Source organism: Triticum urartu, chromosome 2, assembly GCF_003073215.2.
Source record: "Triticum urartu cultivar G1812 chromosome 2, Tu2.1, whole genome shotgun sequence".
Taxonomy (NCBI): domain Eukaryota; kingdom Viridiplantae; phylum Streptophyta; class Magnoliopsida; order Poales; family Poaceae; genus Triticum; species Triticum urartu.
This window is the reverse complement of record NC_053023.1, coordinates 183,107,082-183,125,134: the sequence shown is the minus strand read 5'-3', so window position 1 is coordinate 183,125,134 and position 18,053 is coordinate 183,107,082. Positions and strand designations below refer to the sequence as shown.

Here is an 18,053-nt window from a genome sequence, read left to right as displayed (position 1 = left end):
GAAGACCATGATGAATAAACAACCAACGACACACAATTTGCTGATATTATAGGCCCTGCCGATTGATTCGCAGACAAGCAAAACGCCAATCAGACCTCATCGAACTGTACTTGGACGCTGATGGCATGATCGGGGCTAAGGACCATCTCGTCCAGCGTCTCCATGACGGCCCTGCCGATGGCGGACTGCCAGTACAACTCAAACGCTCCCGCCATCCCTACTCTGAACCCACTCCCTGCTAATCAACATTATCAGAATTCAGAACAACACCAACATTTTCAATTCCAGTCAGACGGCCACACCGTCACGCTGGAATCCAAAAAAATCAAGCAGATAATTTGCAATGATTTCTCTATTCTTAATACACTTGTTGCCATGCTTGTGTTGTACAGTCTGTACAACATCTGAAAGTGTTGTATTTTAGCTTTGTATGGTGAACAATGTATGTACGGGGAGTCGGGGATCCTAAAAAATCAATCTAATCACATAGTATAACCATCCAAGTACGCACCCAAGCATCATCATGAAGTAGTGGAATAAGACACCTGAGAGTTGAAGGGATCAGACTTGCATTGCTGAATTAGCACCACAACCAAGCCAGGTCGTAGGTGTGGGTCACGGTGGTGAAGAGGTGGACTGAATCTGCCTGGATACAGATTTACCGTGCATTGCTGGACCATATATTTGTGATCCTTCAACTGTAGTTACACGTGTGTTCAGTAGAGGTAGCATCGCAGTGCTGTATAATCGGAATCAGACCATCTTGGCGATGTGCCGTGGAAGGGCAGCTTCCAGAGTTGTACGTGCTTCACCATGAACTTGTAAGAGCCCCCCATGTTGTTGAGCGGCCCGCCGGCGTGGTCCTTGCAGAGATCCTTGACGAAGATCTGCCATGCCCAAATCGAAACCATCATCAGCGCAGGCTCAGCCACTTGGATTGACAGACAGATTGGGGGAGATTCCAACAATTTGTTTATCTATTAACAGACAGAAGGAGAGAAATGATTCGCGGCGCAGAGGAATGATTCGCTTACCGGTAGTCGTCGCCGAAGGCGTCCTTGATGGCTTCGGAGGAGGCGCGGTGACCCCCGCCGGTGTCGCTCGTGAGGATGAGGACGTTCTTGCCGTGGCTGGCGCCGAGCTGCACGAGCTCGACGGTGCCCTCCTCCTCCTCTTCCAGTAAGGGCTCGTCGTCGTCCTCCGGCCCGGCGAGCGACGCAGGGAGGCGGAGGTAGAGGAGGAGGAGGAGTTGCCTGCGCGGCCCGCGGGGGAAAGCTCTCTGGCGTAGGAGGGGAAGTGTTGACCAGGCCCAGTTCAGTCATCACGCGGTTGACAGGGAACGATCAACACGGCCCAGTCAAGCGGGCCGGACGGAAGAAACTTAGCGACTTATACAGACGAAAACCAATAACCTCTTTATTAGTAATAACGCTTTAGTACCACCTCGAATATGTTTTAAATTTAAACTAAAAGCGTAAAATCACAGGGAGAAAGCGTATTATGACGATGAACCCACGGAGTCAATCCGTGCTTTATTATTACTAGCAAAAATGCCCGTGCTTTGCAACGGGAGAGAAAAAATTGCACGCTCCTGTTTCAAGACCCCATAGGTCAAATCCTTTTCTCAACATAACGCCCATCCGTGACAATGGACGTCCTCCTTCCCACTGTCACCGACAATGATTACAGTGCCCGAGACTACACCCGTGCTTTGGTACAGAGCAAAGCAAATACTGCTAGCCATATGTTTATTAACATAACTTCCTATCATTAATAAATAAGCACAAAGATTATTAATAGTACATACCATCAAATTTATGACCTTTTAATGTAACTAACAAATTAGGCTAGCTAACAAAATCACTTTAAGATTATTAAGAAATTAATAAATTTCCTCAGTAAAGAATCAAATCATTAAATGAGCATTTGGATTTGTCTATTATATAGCTGAATTACTGTTACTAATTTTAATCCACTGTACATTTTTTCCATATTTATTAATCAAAGTGCATGTGTTAATTATTTACTTTAACTGGCAATGCATTATCTTTTAATCTTTGCGAGTGACCAATTTTTTGGCACCGGTGTAGCCATAAGCTCCACTTATTATATTTGTGCTTATAAAAAATAACATGGTATTTTACCTCATAAATATATATTGTTGTAAACTGAAACAAAGTCCAGTGAAGACATTGCCATACGATGGAGTTTGGAGACATGTACTAACTTTTCTTCTGAATGGTCGTACCTTCAAAATTCGGGGTCTTGTGCAAAATCAAAATTAGGCCCTATATTTAAAAAATATAAATTAAAATATCTGTATAAATTATTGCGGTGCTACATATTTTTTCAGGGAGTTCACATTTTATCTTAAAATTTAAATCTACCCAAATTAATGATGTATCAGAAAGAACAAAAATTATGACAGTAGAAACTTTAGAGGGGTGAAAGGTTGGAGACCATGAATGGCAGGCATCACATGGGATGGGGTCGCTCTACTAAGAACCATGCAGTGAATGAGAAACAAAAATACAGGGAGAGAGAGAGAGACGTGAGGTTGGCCTGTATTTTAGGGCGAGTCCTTTTCATTTATTTAGCTCTTAAAAGCCCATTAGCACCTAATCACTTGACCAGTAGTTGTTTTTCTTTGAACAATATGTCTTGACCTAGTAATATCAATCTCTGATTTTGGCACCCCTGGAATTTGGATGGGGTCCGTCTCGCGTGCATGCAGTCTCAGCAGCTAGCTTGCCAAGGCTCATTTCATGATTACAGAGGCTATAAAATAAATAATTAACACATGATATAACTTCAGATGCAATGCATCAAGTGTCTATATTATCTTGTACCTATATTTGCATATTAATTCCCCACAAAAATATGTTTTATGTCTACTGTTTTATAGTATTATGTTTTAGAAGTGCCTGCCGCTCGTTTCCTTAGGAATGCCAACTTTTTTTTATTTCCCTACCTATTGGTGTGTGCGATCTATTATTAAGAGCACGGCCGGATGAGTGTAAAAGGTTGGCCCTGGTGGATGCCTTTGATTTCTTTTTTGCATGTTTCCTTGGATCCGTTTATAGCCGACCACATATATAGAATGCGAATTAGGCTCTATTTTCTTTCTCGTTTATAATATAGCCCATCACATATATAGAATGCCAATTAGTCTCTCTTTCCTTCCTTATTCCCTGAGCTACTTTTTCCTTCCTTATTTTGATCACGTTGGAAATCCTCTTTTAAATGGGCGTGCAATAATAATTAGCCTCTCTTTCCTTTGTAATATCTTTCTCATGATTCACTGCTTCCTAATACCCAAGAAACTCAAAGACATATTTAAATTGGGTGAGTTGGATGTAAAGCAGCGAGGCGGTACTATTTAGTAGGAAAGTAAACTTTGGATTGAACATGCAAGGTGTGCTGGATGGGTTGGTCGCTACAATATTTATCAAACTGCAGGTCCTGAGTTCGAACTCTGGTAACCTGCATGTTTTTTACCTCGTTTCCTTTGTATTACAACCGGGCCTGTAGGATTCAAAGCATGTGAGGCTTGCATGGGCCTATTTTGGAGTGCGGATGGGCTGCTTGATATGGCCCAGCCGGGATGGGTGAGCGTAATGATGCCACTTTATGTACAAATATTTTAATAGGTTTGAAGAAGTTAGTACAGAAAATTAGTACCACCTTGGTTAGAAACTTAGATCCAAACTGAAAGCATAAATTCACATGAAGAAAGCGTATTGTGACGATGAAGCCACGGAGTCAATCCGTACTTTATTATTAATAGGAATTATATATTATTATTATATTATTATTATTATTATATTATTATATTTTATTATTATTATTATTATTATTATTATTATTATTATTATTATTAGGGATAGACTAGCAAAGGGGCCCATGTGTTGCAACGGGAGAAATAAATCCTTACTCGTCCTAGTCTATGATTCCACTTCTCTTGCTTGCCACCACTGTCGTCCGTGCGTTGCAACGGGTCAAAAAATAGCAAAATTTGCTTTGTGTGTGCGATTGCGCAACATTTCTTATGTTCAATTTTTTTTTTCGGAGTATGAAGTATGGATTTAAAGAAGCCACCTTAACATCCTTCATCTGATTAAAGAGTAGTTGTGCATGGAATAATTTGTCAATCGTTTTTTTACTTTTCGAGAGAACATGAATATTTATTTATTTTAAAAGTAACATTTTTGAATTTTTTAATCATTTTTAAATGGGATTTTTTACAATTCACATTTGTTACACATTTAGAAATAATTTTGATTTATTTAATTTTTGAAAATATTTTTAAATGCAACATTTTTTAAAAAATTGGTACATTTTTAGGAAATATTGAATATAAAAATGATGAACATATTTAAAAATGTTCACATTTTTTGAAATAAAAGCCAATTTGATACAACCTTTCTCTTAAAAAAATACACGCTCTGTGTCTGCAGTAAAAAAAAGAATTGTTGGTGTTTGGACCATGTAGTATAGAGTTGAGAAAGTCATAGTCATGTCCTTCGATGTCACCTCCTTCGACTTATCACTATCATCGGGTAAAAAAAAAGAATAGTTGATGTTTGGACCATGTAGTATAGAGTTGAGAAAGTCAGTCATGTCCTTCTATGGCACCTCCTTCGACTTATCACTATCACCGGGTGGAAGAGAAGTGATGGATGTGTTCTAAGTGGTATATACAAACGGTGAAATTGTTGTATACAATTTAAAAGCTTAATAACTAAACCAAAATTTTATTTAGAATTTGCAGAAGATAATAAATGCAAAAGGATTTGAATAGTTTTAGAGATAGTGTTTTATTTTCATTATTTGGGCTTGGCCCAAACAAAACACTTCATGCACACAGAAGTACAATACACACGCTCTTTCCCTAAAAATCATGCAAGCACGAACTCATCTCCCTTCCCTTTCCCTATGATCAAGTATCCCTACTGCTCGAAGTGCGAAGCACTGCCACCGGCTGCTCATGTCTCCTCGTCGTTCTTGGGATACAAAGCACTTCATGTCATGTTCTTCCACCATGACCATCGGACTATATTTTTTAAAACCGAACGGGCAACTGAACCGTTGTGTCTGTCACCGGTTGGACCGCCGGTTCATCGATTTGTTCGTGACAAAAAAACAAGTTATTAAAAATAACCTTAGATCAAATGAGTACACATAATATTGGATGTAATATAAACATAACCAGCCAGGTCACAGGGGCTGAGACATTTTAACTCACCTTCCCTTTAGTTGCCAATTTGAAGGGAGGGATCGAATTATGTTGTGTTTATGGCCAATTGAGCGGTCCATGAGCGATCAATTTAAAATACATAGTGATAACCTGGCTTCTAATGTAAATAATAATCCAATTCTTTTGCAATTGGATACCCAAATTTAGCATACTGCACATTCATCTCTCTTATCGTCAGTGTTTGATTATGCAAAAATAGGTTCAGCATGTAAAATCAAGGTAGCTTCTCTGCACACAATTTCTTGGGAAGAGACAACAAACCTTTGCATCATTCAAATGTCACAGGTGACTTGTTTTAGTTTGGGATCTTGAAAGAATCAAACCAACATACCTTTCCCGGCAACAGTCAGCAGTGGTAAGCATGTGCCGCTGGAGCCCGACCAACTTCCCTTGATCCCATTTATTGTCTCCTATCCACGGCGACAAAGTGAAAAAAGGTTTCAGCGGACTTAGTCGGGCATTCACGATCAGGTTTTAGAGGGAGAAGACTCACCGCCTGCTGGCAAGGTCGGGACCGTGGCCGTCCGTCTCCGCTTTGCCGGCCGATAAGATCATTGATATTGGCCAGCCAGCTGAGTACTCATCACCTTGCTCTGCTGAATCACCTTGAGGCTATCGTTGGTGCTCCGTGAGGTCTGCGGCCGGGCTCTAAAGTCCTTGATTTGCTGTTCGGTTCACCACAGTGACCAGTGAACAGTGTCAGGAGAAAAATGTCGCTTTACGATCAAGACAGTAGAATAAATCGAGATTATTTCCAAATAAAACGAACAAGAAACTTCATGCATCTACATGAACAAAATTATAATCAGCAGGGAACATAATTATATTTGACAGAAGCCTCAAACTCGATTGAAATCACAACCGGTACAATTTTCTAAGTTTGGTCTTCACAACTATACAAAAGAAGAAGAATAAATGTATACCATCATTTCAAATCCAAGACAATATTATCAAGGTTAAGAAAAATCGAAACACAACACAGTCCACTGCAATGAATTCTCAAAATATCTTGGAATTACTCTGCTTCGTGTTATTTAGTATGCTTGTTCTCCTTCCCATAGAGTGTCCGTTGATTTAGCTAGTTGGTGATTGTTTTTAGTCCATAGTAGCAAATTTGTTGCACATGCTGCATGCATGTAAAAAAACAATGCACGGTGCTGTTTTTTTGTCTGTGAATCGTGTGCACAGCCCCACGACAACATAACTGAAGACATACTAAATGCTTTCTAGTTAACTCTTCAAATGACTAATCAATACAGTAAGTCCTCACTGCATCTCTAGGTAGGAACCGAATATCCCGGTCTGTTTTCTCTACCAATTCAGATCTCACAAAAGTAGGGAGTATGAAAAATATAGCAGAAGGGATAACCTGAAGTAGCTATTATGAACCAAGCATCATATATATCAGCTGCCCATTAATGGGTAGTTCGTGCAATGTGCACAATTTCTATTCAAGTAATAAAAGTGATGGAAGACCTCAAGTACGTTCAACCCAGATTACTTACACATGCAATGCACTTGCCATCAATCGGGCTTAAAATTTGTTCACAGGAGACGGAGATATCGGGTTAGAACTTCCCTTGTTTTTACATTGATTTTAGGTTGGATGCAGTAGTAGGGCTCTCTTGAATCTAGATGATGTGCAGGTTAGGTGTGGCTGTGAAGGAGATCTGTGAGTTCTTAATATAATCATGAAAAATAGGAAGCTCTTAATATAATCATGAAAAATAGGATGCTCTAGTTCACAAGAAACCAAATTGGCTCTTATAAGCCGATCGATCGGCACAATCAAAACAGCTGTTAAATTAACAACAAAATTGAAGGTCATGGCTTTGTTGGAGCAAAGATCTAATCTTCACATCTTGAATATGTGGGAACCAGATTAGGATGACAATGTCCTACAAATTCAATACTTCATTTTTCTGTGATCAATGCAAATGTCTTCTATGGGCTTCTGGCTACTTGTTGGCAGCAATAGTAGGTTGGTGAGCAACTGAGCCTGCTTCCTTGTTTAGATATTCAGACCAGCACATGGAAAGGCTGAACAAGTATACTTATATAATACTAACAACCTGTCAGTACCAGGGTAATATTTGTTGGTGAAGATGCCTGAAAACCAAAGTTGTGAGTCTAGCTTGTTTCCTCTTGCATCATCTGTGTGGAGGTCATGGCTTTCCATACAGCGGAACAGGGCTAAACTCCACACCTTCAACCAACCAGAGAGAGCTAGTTAGGAAAGGTGGTTATAATGGCGTACTGGAAGCTCAACTCTTCTTTGTCTACACTAATGTACTATTTAACTACTTGGGCTCGGATGCATACAAAAATTGAAGATGAAAGGTTAGGTAGATGCAAATGAGGTTACAGTACATTAGGAAAATTCACTGCTACAACGGACCTGCTATTTTGAAACTTATGTTTGGGACTGTATATGCCAATATCTTCATATCATGTGCAGCAGCCTCTTCAAATTGCTAGTCTCATTGACATGATTTGTGAAAGAGTCCTACAGGCACAAATTATTGATGCAGTAATAAGCTAATCAAGTTTTGTCCAGCCCGTGGATGCGTCGACGTTGCCGCTGCTATTGCCGGCTTCCGAAGTATAGCAAAAGAATCTGCGTCATGTAAGTTGCAACTCGCACAATCTCGTCGGGAGGCTTGGGAGCAGCATCGTGAACGACAGTGAGATGACAGTTTGCCTGATGGATAACCTCAGGGTGCAGCCAAGGTGCTTGTGACGCGCTCCATCTCCTACTCGTCAAAATCGCCGCGCTGCTCCTGCGCCGACTGAGCGGAGGCAGAGGGAGAGGAGGAACACGTCAACGAGCAGCAAGAAATTGTAATCGAAGCAGGCCGAATTGGCGGAGGGAGGCGGGCGGGTGCAGATCTCGCGCCCGGCGGCTCACCTTGTCCTGCGCTGCCGCCGCCTCGTCGTCGTCGAGGAAGGCGAGCGGGGTGTCCGGGCTATCGGCCGCGGGCTTCTTGGCCGGCGGAGCCGCTAGGGCCTTCCTCGGCCGGCGCCGGCTCCACGAGGGGATCTCCGGCCGCGCCTGCTCCTGCTGCTGGCCCGCACGATGGACGACAGGTCCGCGAGAATGGCTGCCACCTCCAGCTCATGCTCGCCGAACTCCTCCTCCCGCGTGGGTCCGCTCCCAGCCGACGCGGCCGCCTTGGATCTCACCGAGCGAGCGAGGGATTGGGTGGAGCTCTGCGGGCGATGGCGAGAGCAGGGGAGGAGGCGGAGGATTCGTTTGGTAGTTTTGGTTTAATAGAGGTTTTTTTTGTAAAAACAAAGTGGGGGCTCAAATTAGTACCACCTCGTTTATATTACGATTTTGTCTATACAAATCGTAAAAGCGTATTATGTCAGGAAAAGAAAGCGTATTGTGACGGTGAACCCACGGAGTCAATCCGTGCTTTATTATTATTACTAGCACATATACCCGTGCGTTGCACCGGAAGACAAAATCAATATGTATTCAAATGTAATTAGAATTTTATGGACAAAATATAACGGCTCATGAACAATTTAATGTTTACAAAGATCTATGGACGCACATTGTCACAAAATAACTTATATATCGGTTGCACTTGCACTTGAATGTGTTATAAAATAAACCTATACTTCCACATCATATGCAATTAAAAATATAACTGATTATCTTTGATCCAATGCGCATACCTTAAAAAATATTTTCTTAGTCGAAAGCACTTCCTAGATTTCAAACAAAATGTCAAACTCTATGGTTCACAACAATGTTCCTCAATTGTCAACACACCCCGGGTATTGCTTAAAATCGACACAAAGCACCCCTTCTTCTGCCAAATTGTGACAAATTCTATATCTATATTGATAGAGAAGGTAAAAAAATTTGAAAAAAAATCTAGTGCACTCTATATCTTAAAAAAGTCACAAATATGGTTACTCACCCCACCAAAAAAGGTTACTTTCCTCTCTAATGATTGTTCTTGATAGTCTAAACATAATGTAATTCTTGTCATGTCTGCCAGAGTTTTACTAAAAGGGAAAAAAAGGAAAAATTAGCTAAAATTAGGAACCAAGGAAGAAAATTATGAAACTTAGAAACTTTTGTTCAAAATTGTACAATTAAAAAGCTTGATTTTATCTAAAAATCAGATTAATAACAGAAAGTTAAAATATAAAATAATTTAATTTAATGTTGGATTTCCTACTAATTAATTTCATGATATGCATATATATGCCCGCTTTTTAAATAGAAAAGCAATCAGCGACAATAATTATCCAGCATGCATCTTGCTTTTTTTAATCTGCATCTCCGCTTTTAAGTAGGAAAGCAATCAAGCTGCACTAATTAAATCATTGCCTTCCCGTGGAGTCAACTTCTTCATTTGCCTTTTTTTTCTTGGCGTTATTCCTTTCTTTCTTGTCTTTCTAATTGCAGAAAATCATTTATTTCTTAGACTCTCGGGGCAGCTCTGCTTATTTCCCAGGAAATTCATAAGCTAACGCGTGCCTGGCTTTAGCCAGTTGGTTGTGCACGTTGAGATTAAATGGCAGGTCTTGAGTTCGACTCCCATGAAAATCAACTAATTTTTGCTCCGCTCCTCTACAATCTCGGCCCATATGCAAGGGCGAAGTCGCAGCTCACAATCTCGGCCCATGTGAGGCAAAGCCCGTGACGGATAAAAATCATAATTTGTCAAATCTATACCAATGGCAACATTAGTACCACCTCGTATATATGTTTTAAATTCAAACTGAAAGCGTAAATTTACAGAAAGAAAGCGTATTGTGACGGTGAACCCACGGAGTCAATCCGTGCTTTATTATTATTAGGGATATATATATATATATAATATATATATATATATATATATAATAATTAGGGATAGACTAGCAAAAGGGCCCCTGCGTTGCAACGGGGTAATAAAATTGTGGCGTTCAAATCAATCCATCGAGGACATAAATAAATATCTAAATGAGTATATAAGTAATATATTAATTCAAATCAAATGGAATTGGTGGCTGGCTGCACTTAAGAAATAGTCATGCTAATATGTGCTAATATTACACATTTAGTAATTGACTACACACAAGCTTAGAGGTCACAATTTATTCTAAAAGCCTTGGTTCAATTTAGCGTGATTGAAACATTCATTATCCAGTGTGTAAAGACAAACTGTGACTTTATATTTGCTTTTGTTTGGAATTTTCTTTTTAGACATAACAATGCATGCAAGCACAACACTAAATTAGAAATTGTTCTTCTGAAATTAATATGGCATGTAACTATGCCGGCAGAATAGATAACCATTTAAACGAGTACCAATATAAGTGAGTTGCCTCGCCTGTACTCTATCATCTGCCTTGAACTACGGTGCAAATAGCCTCTACAAATATCCTGAAAGAAATCATCAGCAATAAAATTTAGAGCCATGATAAAATCATGTTTCAAGTTATTACTGTTGACACTACTACTCGTATCCAATCAGCTTTAGCCCAAAAAGTGATATTTGAACCAATCACAGAGCAAAATCAAATATGGGTGTTTCTTGTCATGCAGATAATATTGCAAGAAACTACTGTGTATTACTCGTAAAATCCAGTAGCTTACTCAATCAAGTGTTTGCCACTACTCTTATCAGTTTTCATTAATCAAACAGTATAGCGTACAAACCTGACATCAAAAAATAATTCAAATCTCAAGCAAATATGCTTCACTCTCTCATAATGCCCGTGCGTTGCACTGGGCGAAAAATAAAATATAACATGCTCCATGTGCCATTATGCAATATTTTTATAAACCAATTTTTGTAAACGTCAGAAATAAGGTTAAACTGAGTATTTCTTTTTAAGATGAAATTTGAGGGACCCTAACAATGTTCATCATTACCTATTTTAGCTCCGCACTTCCATTTAATCCGAAAAACACCCGTGCGTTGCAACGGGCTTAAAAATCGACTAAACCAGCTTCACGTGCCACTATGCTCGACTTATATTCAAGTCTGACAACCAAATAAGGTTGCCTTCATCTCTATAAGGTGCATATGCGGGTGTGTTGCCACAGGTTGAATTATTGTTAGAAACTGAGGATCCCAAATATCAAACAATAAATTCTGTTAACAGGAAATGCAGTCAGTAGCATGTTCATTTAGTATATGGTTGTTGACCTAGATTTTCACCACAAAATGCTTTGAACTGATGCATTCAATATCATTAAAACTATGCAGACAGAAGATCAAACTTGAAAGATTAATTAATACTCCTGCCGTCTAGGTGTATAAGTCACCTTACTAAAATCAAATAATCCCAAAACATTATGAGTAGTTTTCTGAAAAGGAGGGGTTCAACAAGAGATCACTTAAATTGCATAATAAAGACCACCATTTTGACACATCAAGTAATTCCATCCTATAGACACAAACCTCACTACCAGTCTGTCATGCATTCCTAAAACAGTATGCCTCTCCAGCGGTCACAGGTGCACGGCTGGGAACTTTCCCCGAGTGTTTTGTCTGCAAGAGATGGTCAAATTACACGATCTGTGAATAGACGACACACCCAGCTAGTATTTAACAAAAAAAATGCCGTTGAATTCCCATCATGTAGAAGAAGGCACTGCCACCATGAAACCTGCAATGACAAGAGCATGTAAGTATTCTCGGTGTGGTACTTGTAATCCACATGCCCTAACTACCAAGTTCTCAACTAAGAATATATATAATACTGCCAACTTATAATATCACCAGTGCTATTTATAGATGCTGACTGGTAGACAAAGATGATCTGAAATGGTTTATGTCAGAGGAAAGAGTAGAGGGTGCCTTTATTGTGTTTTCAACAGTGAAACTTCTCTCTCCACAAAGTTTTTCCCTATGTTTCGACTACATGTCGTGGCACAAATATTGTTGCTACCACACAAGCTGATGAAAATAGTGTGTACAGAACTCGCGGACCAAGTTGCTCCATGTGAAATTCAACATATAGAAACCTACACAAAGTATAACTATAATCAAGGACATCTAGTGCATTCTTGTCTTTTGGGATTCCAACTCTTCACCAAAAAAATCTACGGAAACCATATGCATAGATTATAGTAGTTATGGTAGCTCATTTCATGTCCAACAAAAATTCATATGTGTTCTTTAAAATAAAAACATAGGTTTTAAATATAAACACAAAGAAATAGGTGTTTTCTTCAAAAAAGGTGTAGAGAATGAACTATATACACTGAATATTCATTACATGAATCAGAAGTAGAAACGGTACTTCAGGACAAAAACATATATAGTACAACCGGTTCTTCTATCTGTATGTAACCATGTGTCATTAAGCTCAATATACCTCATTTTTCCGCTGAAGTCAAGGTCTATTGCGGATCAATGCAAGCAGCTTCAATGTTGAACCTTCAATATAGAATGCAGGCCCTTGAGACTATACAATTGCAGTCAGAGTTGATTGCAATATTGACGCGTATCTCACGAGCAGTTAAACACCAACAGCACAGTGTCTACTATATAGTTAATCTGATCTACATTTGAAAATGTCCAAGATATGCAGTAGCGAATAAGACCACTCCAAATTGAGGATGTTGTTCTTGCTGAAATTATTTCAAGAGCTAGCTGCCTACCAGGGAACGGGAATCCATCGTCCAACCACAAACAGATTAATTTTTCTGCCTCTTCCCACAGCAACACGCTAGCTCGCTGCTGCACTGGCCACCATGGAGCCACCTGCTGCTAATCAAAACACACTGCCACCATCTCCTTCCCTAGTGACAGTGTGCTGCCCACCTGTGGTCGACTGTTGTTACACACGCTGCATGCCTAACGCACCACCGGTCCTCTACCTGCCCTCCAACCTTGTCTAGGTCCGACGTACACATGAATAGATACTGAAATTGTATGGTCGCGGCTTACAACTTACTGCAAGCCCGTCTCAAACTCCCAGTTCCCATGCATGCAGTTTAGTGTTGGTAATACTAATAACAAAACAAAGTAGGTCCACCTTTTGCGTATAGTGATCAATCTCCATCCCGTCATCTTCCCTCGCCAGTCCACTCGCCAGTGAGTCTAGAGCCGAGGCGGCGACTCAATGTCCACCGAATTGAAGGAAGGCCTGACCCAACGGGAGGGGGTTGAAGAGGAAGAGGGAGTACATGGCCGGGAATCCTGGATTGGGTGAGGGGGCTCGCTGAGAGTGTTTCGGAGGAGGGTGCCTGCACAGCTGGTTTGGCGGATGAATACTTCCCGATGCCATTGGTGGTGCCCGAGGCGGTGGCCAGGAAGAGCACTCGCCGTGCAAGCATCAGAAACGGTGCACACTTGCAGGCTATTCCTCTACCTCTGAATCCTGAACTGGTCGTCATAATATTCAGTCATTGCATGCATATGTAGACGTAAGAACTAAGAACTGAATCGGGCATTGGATTACTTATTATCAATTTCTATACGTAGATTCACAGTCAAAAAAAAAAATTCTATACGTAGATGTTACTCCTCCACATTTGACTCGATTGAACTCAGTTATCTAGACTCGATCAAACTAAAGTATCTTCACATGTCCATGTAATAATTGAACTAATTAATCAAAAAGCAACCTGGTGGGCATTACCTCAAACATATTGTGGGCACTGTGATACAGGATCAGTATCAACAGAACATGGCCGTGTCTGGCCTGGGGAGGATCAGCAGCAACAGAACAACCTTCACCACCTTCTTCCTCCTCTCCAATGCCTGGACCTCCCCTCTCCTTGACCTCACGGCCGCTTCAATCCCCCTTTACTGTTGCAATCAGGAAGCACGACCTGGAAAGGCGGTGGCAGCGGCGGTGACTCCATAATATGGTGGAGGCTGCAGGCGCGCCGGCGAGGGAGGCGACGCTGGGCATGATGCTGGCTACACAGGAGGCCGCGTGTGGCGAGGGAGGCTGGGCGTAAATGGGGAGGGGGCGTGATGGCGATTGGTTTCTGCGCGGTGGTGGCGGAAGTTGACACAGGGAGAGGACGGCGGGGTGGCGGCAGTGCGTGGCATGGTGGTGGCAGTGCGTGGCATGGTGGCGGCGTTGATCAGCGGCGAGGGAGGCGGTGCTGGGCGTTGGCGGCCGTGACGATCCGCGACAGGGCGACGGAGACTGCCATCTCCTCAACGCCTCTCCACTAAAAAGGACCATGGTTTGAATATCAGCGCCGGTGGCCTTGGGGGAGGCGACGATGGTGGTCAACGAGAGGAGCGACGAAGGGATGCGGGATCCATGGTGGGTTGTGGGTGGGTGCGCCTGGTGGTGCGATGGGGACAGAAGGGAGAAAGGGAGATGGGGATCAGACTCGTTAGGTCTTTTTTTACTTACGGGAGGCACTGGGTAAATATTAGTACCACCTCGCGTATCTTTCTCTAATAATAAAGTATAGATGGGCTACATGGATTCACCGTCACAATACGCTTCTTCTCGTGATTTTATGCTTTCAGTGTGTTTTATATGATTTGTCCGAAATGGTATTATTTTTTTACGCAGGCTCACGATCGTTCACTTTTATTTATGGGCCATCAGCCGGCGTGTACGTCTGCCCAAGCTAGGCTGCAGCAAACGCATTATATGATTTTCGTCCAGACCGTCGCAAATCTATTTTCGTACGTGCTCAATTACGTACGCAAGCTGGCCTCTCAGACGTAATGTGTATGAGGCCTTCTCCTGGCACGATGCACTACTGGGCCTCTTATAGGCTACAAGCCACGTTTCAGATTTTATTTTATAAAATAATGATGCATGCATATTTTTTGTTGAATTGTCCCACCTTGCTTTCTTATACTAATTTCCACCAATTTATAAATGCTTGTAACTTGCCTGAAATATCAACAAGTTGGCCACACAAACAGAGGATACATAAGGGAATCCATTGGCAGAGGGGCTAAATAAACGGACGGCTGTACTACATGCATGGCGTTCCTCGGCTGGACGTGATTGTGGGCTTGGACGTGCAGACAACCCGGGGCATCAACCTGTGATGCCGCAATTGCAATCAAGACTGGTGTGGAAACGGAGATTGAGAACGATATTGGTGGAGAAGATGAAGAGAGAGAAGAATACAAGATGCATATCGGTAGAACCGAACGGATTTAAGATTTTAAACGGTGGAGGCGAATGGATGAGCAGTGTCGTAGGCGATGGATACGTGCCGATCGCTCGCCCCTTTTACCAGCTGGTTTATTTTTTTAAGAGCATCTACAATATTTGGTATATCCCACCTACACATCCGAAAACACTCGCCCGCAGACGTGTCTGGGCACGCGTGGTATTGATCGCGCGTAGTACCAATATATCTATGTCTGCAACCGTCGTACACATATCTCCGCACCCAAATCTATCAAAGCCATGCAACAACGAAACATGTAGACCAACATCACAAACAAGATCATCGGGCAAACAAATATTGATAGATTCGGACAAACAAATTGGAGGATCGTCGTCCGAGTTGGTGGTGCCGTTCTCCGATGTGGAGGAGATGTAACCTGTCAGAAGGCGGATGGCGCGGCTTTGCTGCTCCTGGGTGTGGTGTGCCGCCTTCGCCTTGGCGCTCTTCGTCTCCCTCGCGAGGCGCTCCGAAGCCTTGATCCCGAGGCGGAGCGCCTTCGCATTCTTCCACCAGAGGCGCCTCGCGTCGGTCTCCACCATGGTGAGCAAGCTTCACATCACCTTGCGGAGGAGCGCCATGTGAAGTTTTTATTTGTACGGTGTATCCCTGGAATTTGCTGTCAAACAACTGTTATAGTAGGATAGTTAAGTGGATGTTTTTTTTTTGCTTTACATCATCACATGACCACTGATCTAAATGTTCTCTGCCACACTAGCTTTCCTTTCAAGGAAAATTGTAGCCTAACTGTTGTGCCCATTTATTTTCCATGCATTTTGAATGTTAATCAAGACCCATGATAGTAAATGACTCCTGTTGTTATGCATGGGTAATGACAACTACATTTCCCCCACAAATTTGCATGCATATATATATATGGACTAAACTATTTACCTTAATTTTTATTATTTTCTCGGTCAATACATATATTTTATAATATGTTGTTCCAAAAAAATATGGGAACATAATTATTGGTGGTATGATGGTGGTTTAGAATCAACTATACCATTTACAATGTTGAATTAGGTTGAGTTTGGTACATCCAAAAACTTTACAAGTTATCAGTGCCTCAAGTGAGTGATGAAATATTATGTGTCTAACTATGCAAGTTCTCGTGACTATCATTTTTTTAGTTTTCCAAACATTTTTCACAACAATAGCCCTTTTTATCTCGATGTGATATATTGATATGTTTGGAGATAATTTACATGTGTACCGTTTATTTCATATATTGCTAATTCCTATAAACACAAAAAGAATCCTTAAAAAAGTTTTCCCCGTATTTAATACTAGCATTGACCTCTTCTATGTTATCAAACATGTTATGATGTAAAGATCGTGCCTCTCAGCAAGTGCTTGGAAACACACATTAGCATTGACCCATGAATGAGTCTCATTAAGACGCAGTGTCCGACTCACATTTACACATTGTGCCCTTTAGTACAGGGTGCAGGTTTTTGCTCCCGTGACATTAGGGACATTTTTTTACCCGTTGCAACGCACGGGCAATTTTGCTAGTATGTTTAAAATTCAAACTAAAAGCGTAAAATCACGGGAAGAAGCGTATTGTGACGGTGAACCCACGGAGTCAATTCGTGCTTTATTATTAGGTTAGATTATTATTATTATTATTATTATTATTATTATTATTATTGTTATTATTATTATTACTAGCAAAAGGATCCGTGCGTTGCAACGGGAGAAAACATCAGTTATCGTGCAAATATGAGACGATGTTTAGTCCTACTCGACTTCATACTAATCTTATTTTGAACTTTATGGATCATATATGTATCTAAGATAGTTCCTTTATACAAGTAAAAAAGAAATGAGCAGTTAAATGTTGTGGTGTTATATTTTTCTCAAATGGCAATATATATGGTGTTTGCTGCTTCTCAGCATAGTACAAAGCTGAGCCACTTAATTTGAGACAGAGGGAGTAATAACTATGTAAGCCGAAAATCATGGGAAGTAGATGTAGCATAGCATGACATACCAAATGATTTTGCAAACACACCACTGAATATATCAAGTAGGACTACTTCTTAATATAAGATCTCCAAATAGGTACATGTTTATTATGAACACTCTGAAGCTATTTCATGTAGCCTTCAAAGGATTTCAAGAAAGTTTTTGCTTGATGTCAGAGATGAATAATTTTAACATATGTTATTTTTTCCAATAATTAAATTATTACTGCAATGTGACACAAAGCAAGGAAATGAGACATGTTTGCCTTCCAAAAATGAGATACATGTTCATCCTTCATACAACCGCAACTTGAAGGCTACAGAGTGAGGCGGCAAAACTTGTAAGATGCATCCATGTGAAGCACGATAGAACGGCCACCGCAAGATCAATCAACCATCATTGAGAGAGAACAATCCTTGACCAGCATTTAACATCTATCAACGAATCCAACTCCACTTCTACTGATGATAACCAAAGAACCTTATTCGTAGAAGGAAAATGATTAGACTGTTTATAACAGTAATATTTTGATCCCGAGGACCCAAATTCAGAGCTAAGCCATTATGTTTGTGCAAAACCCATTAACACAACAACATAAAACTAAAACTGAGAAAGTCCTATGCCACCGTTACATCCTAAACTACAATATGTCAGCATATAACATATTCATTTGGATTCAATGCCTTGTACATGCCAGGTTATGGATACTTG

General features: G+C 40.9%; 2 long non-coding RNA genes across 9 annotated transcripts; both read right to left on the bottom strand.

The window, feature by feature from the left end:
* Nucleotides 1–6: 6 nt before the first annotated feature.
* LOC125536660 lies at nucleotides 7–1,829 on the bottom strand. 2 transcript variants are annotated; one of them, XR_007295146.1, is made up of 3 exons: nucleotides 1,035–1,829; nucleotides 512–887; nucleotides 7–235 (listed from the first exon to the last, which is right to left on the bottom strand). It is a non-coding gene; the product is annotated as an uncharacterized LOC125536660 (long non-coding RNA). The 2 variants fall into 2 exon arrangements; XR_007295147.1 differs by having other exon boundaries at nucleotides 546–887; nucleotides 1,035–1,824.
* Nucleotides 1,830–4,792: 2,963 nt separating this feature from the next.
* Nucleotides 4,793–14,561, bottom strand: LOC125536658. Of its 7 annotated transcripts, none has more exons than XR_007295141.1 (7): nucleotides 13,856–14,561; nucleotides 12,587–13,599; nucleotides 11,668–11,875; nucleotides 8,166–10,643; nucleotides 7,656–8,046; nucleotides 5,751–7,463; nucleotides 4,793–5,667 (listed from the first exon to the last, which is right to left on the bottom strand). It is a non-coding gene; the product is annotated as an uncharacterized LOC125536658 (long non-coding RNA). The 7 variants fall into 7 exon arrangements; XR_007295142.1 differs by having other exon boundaries at nucleotides 12,587–13,594; XR_007295143.1 differs by having other exon boundaries at nucleotides 12,587–12,648.
* Between the last annotated feature and the right edge of the window lie 3,492 nt (nucleotides 14,562–18,053).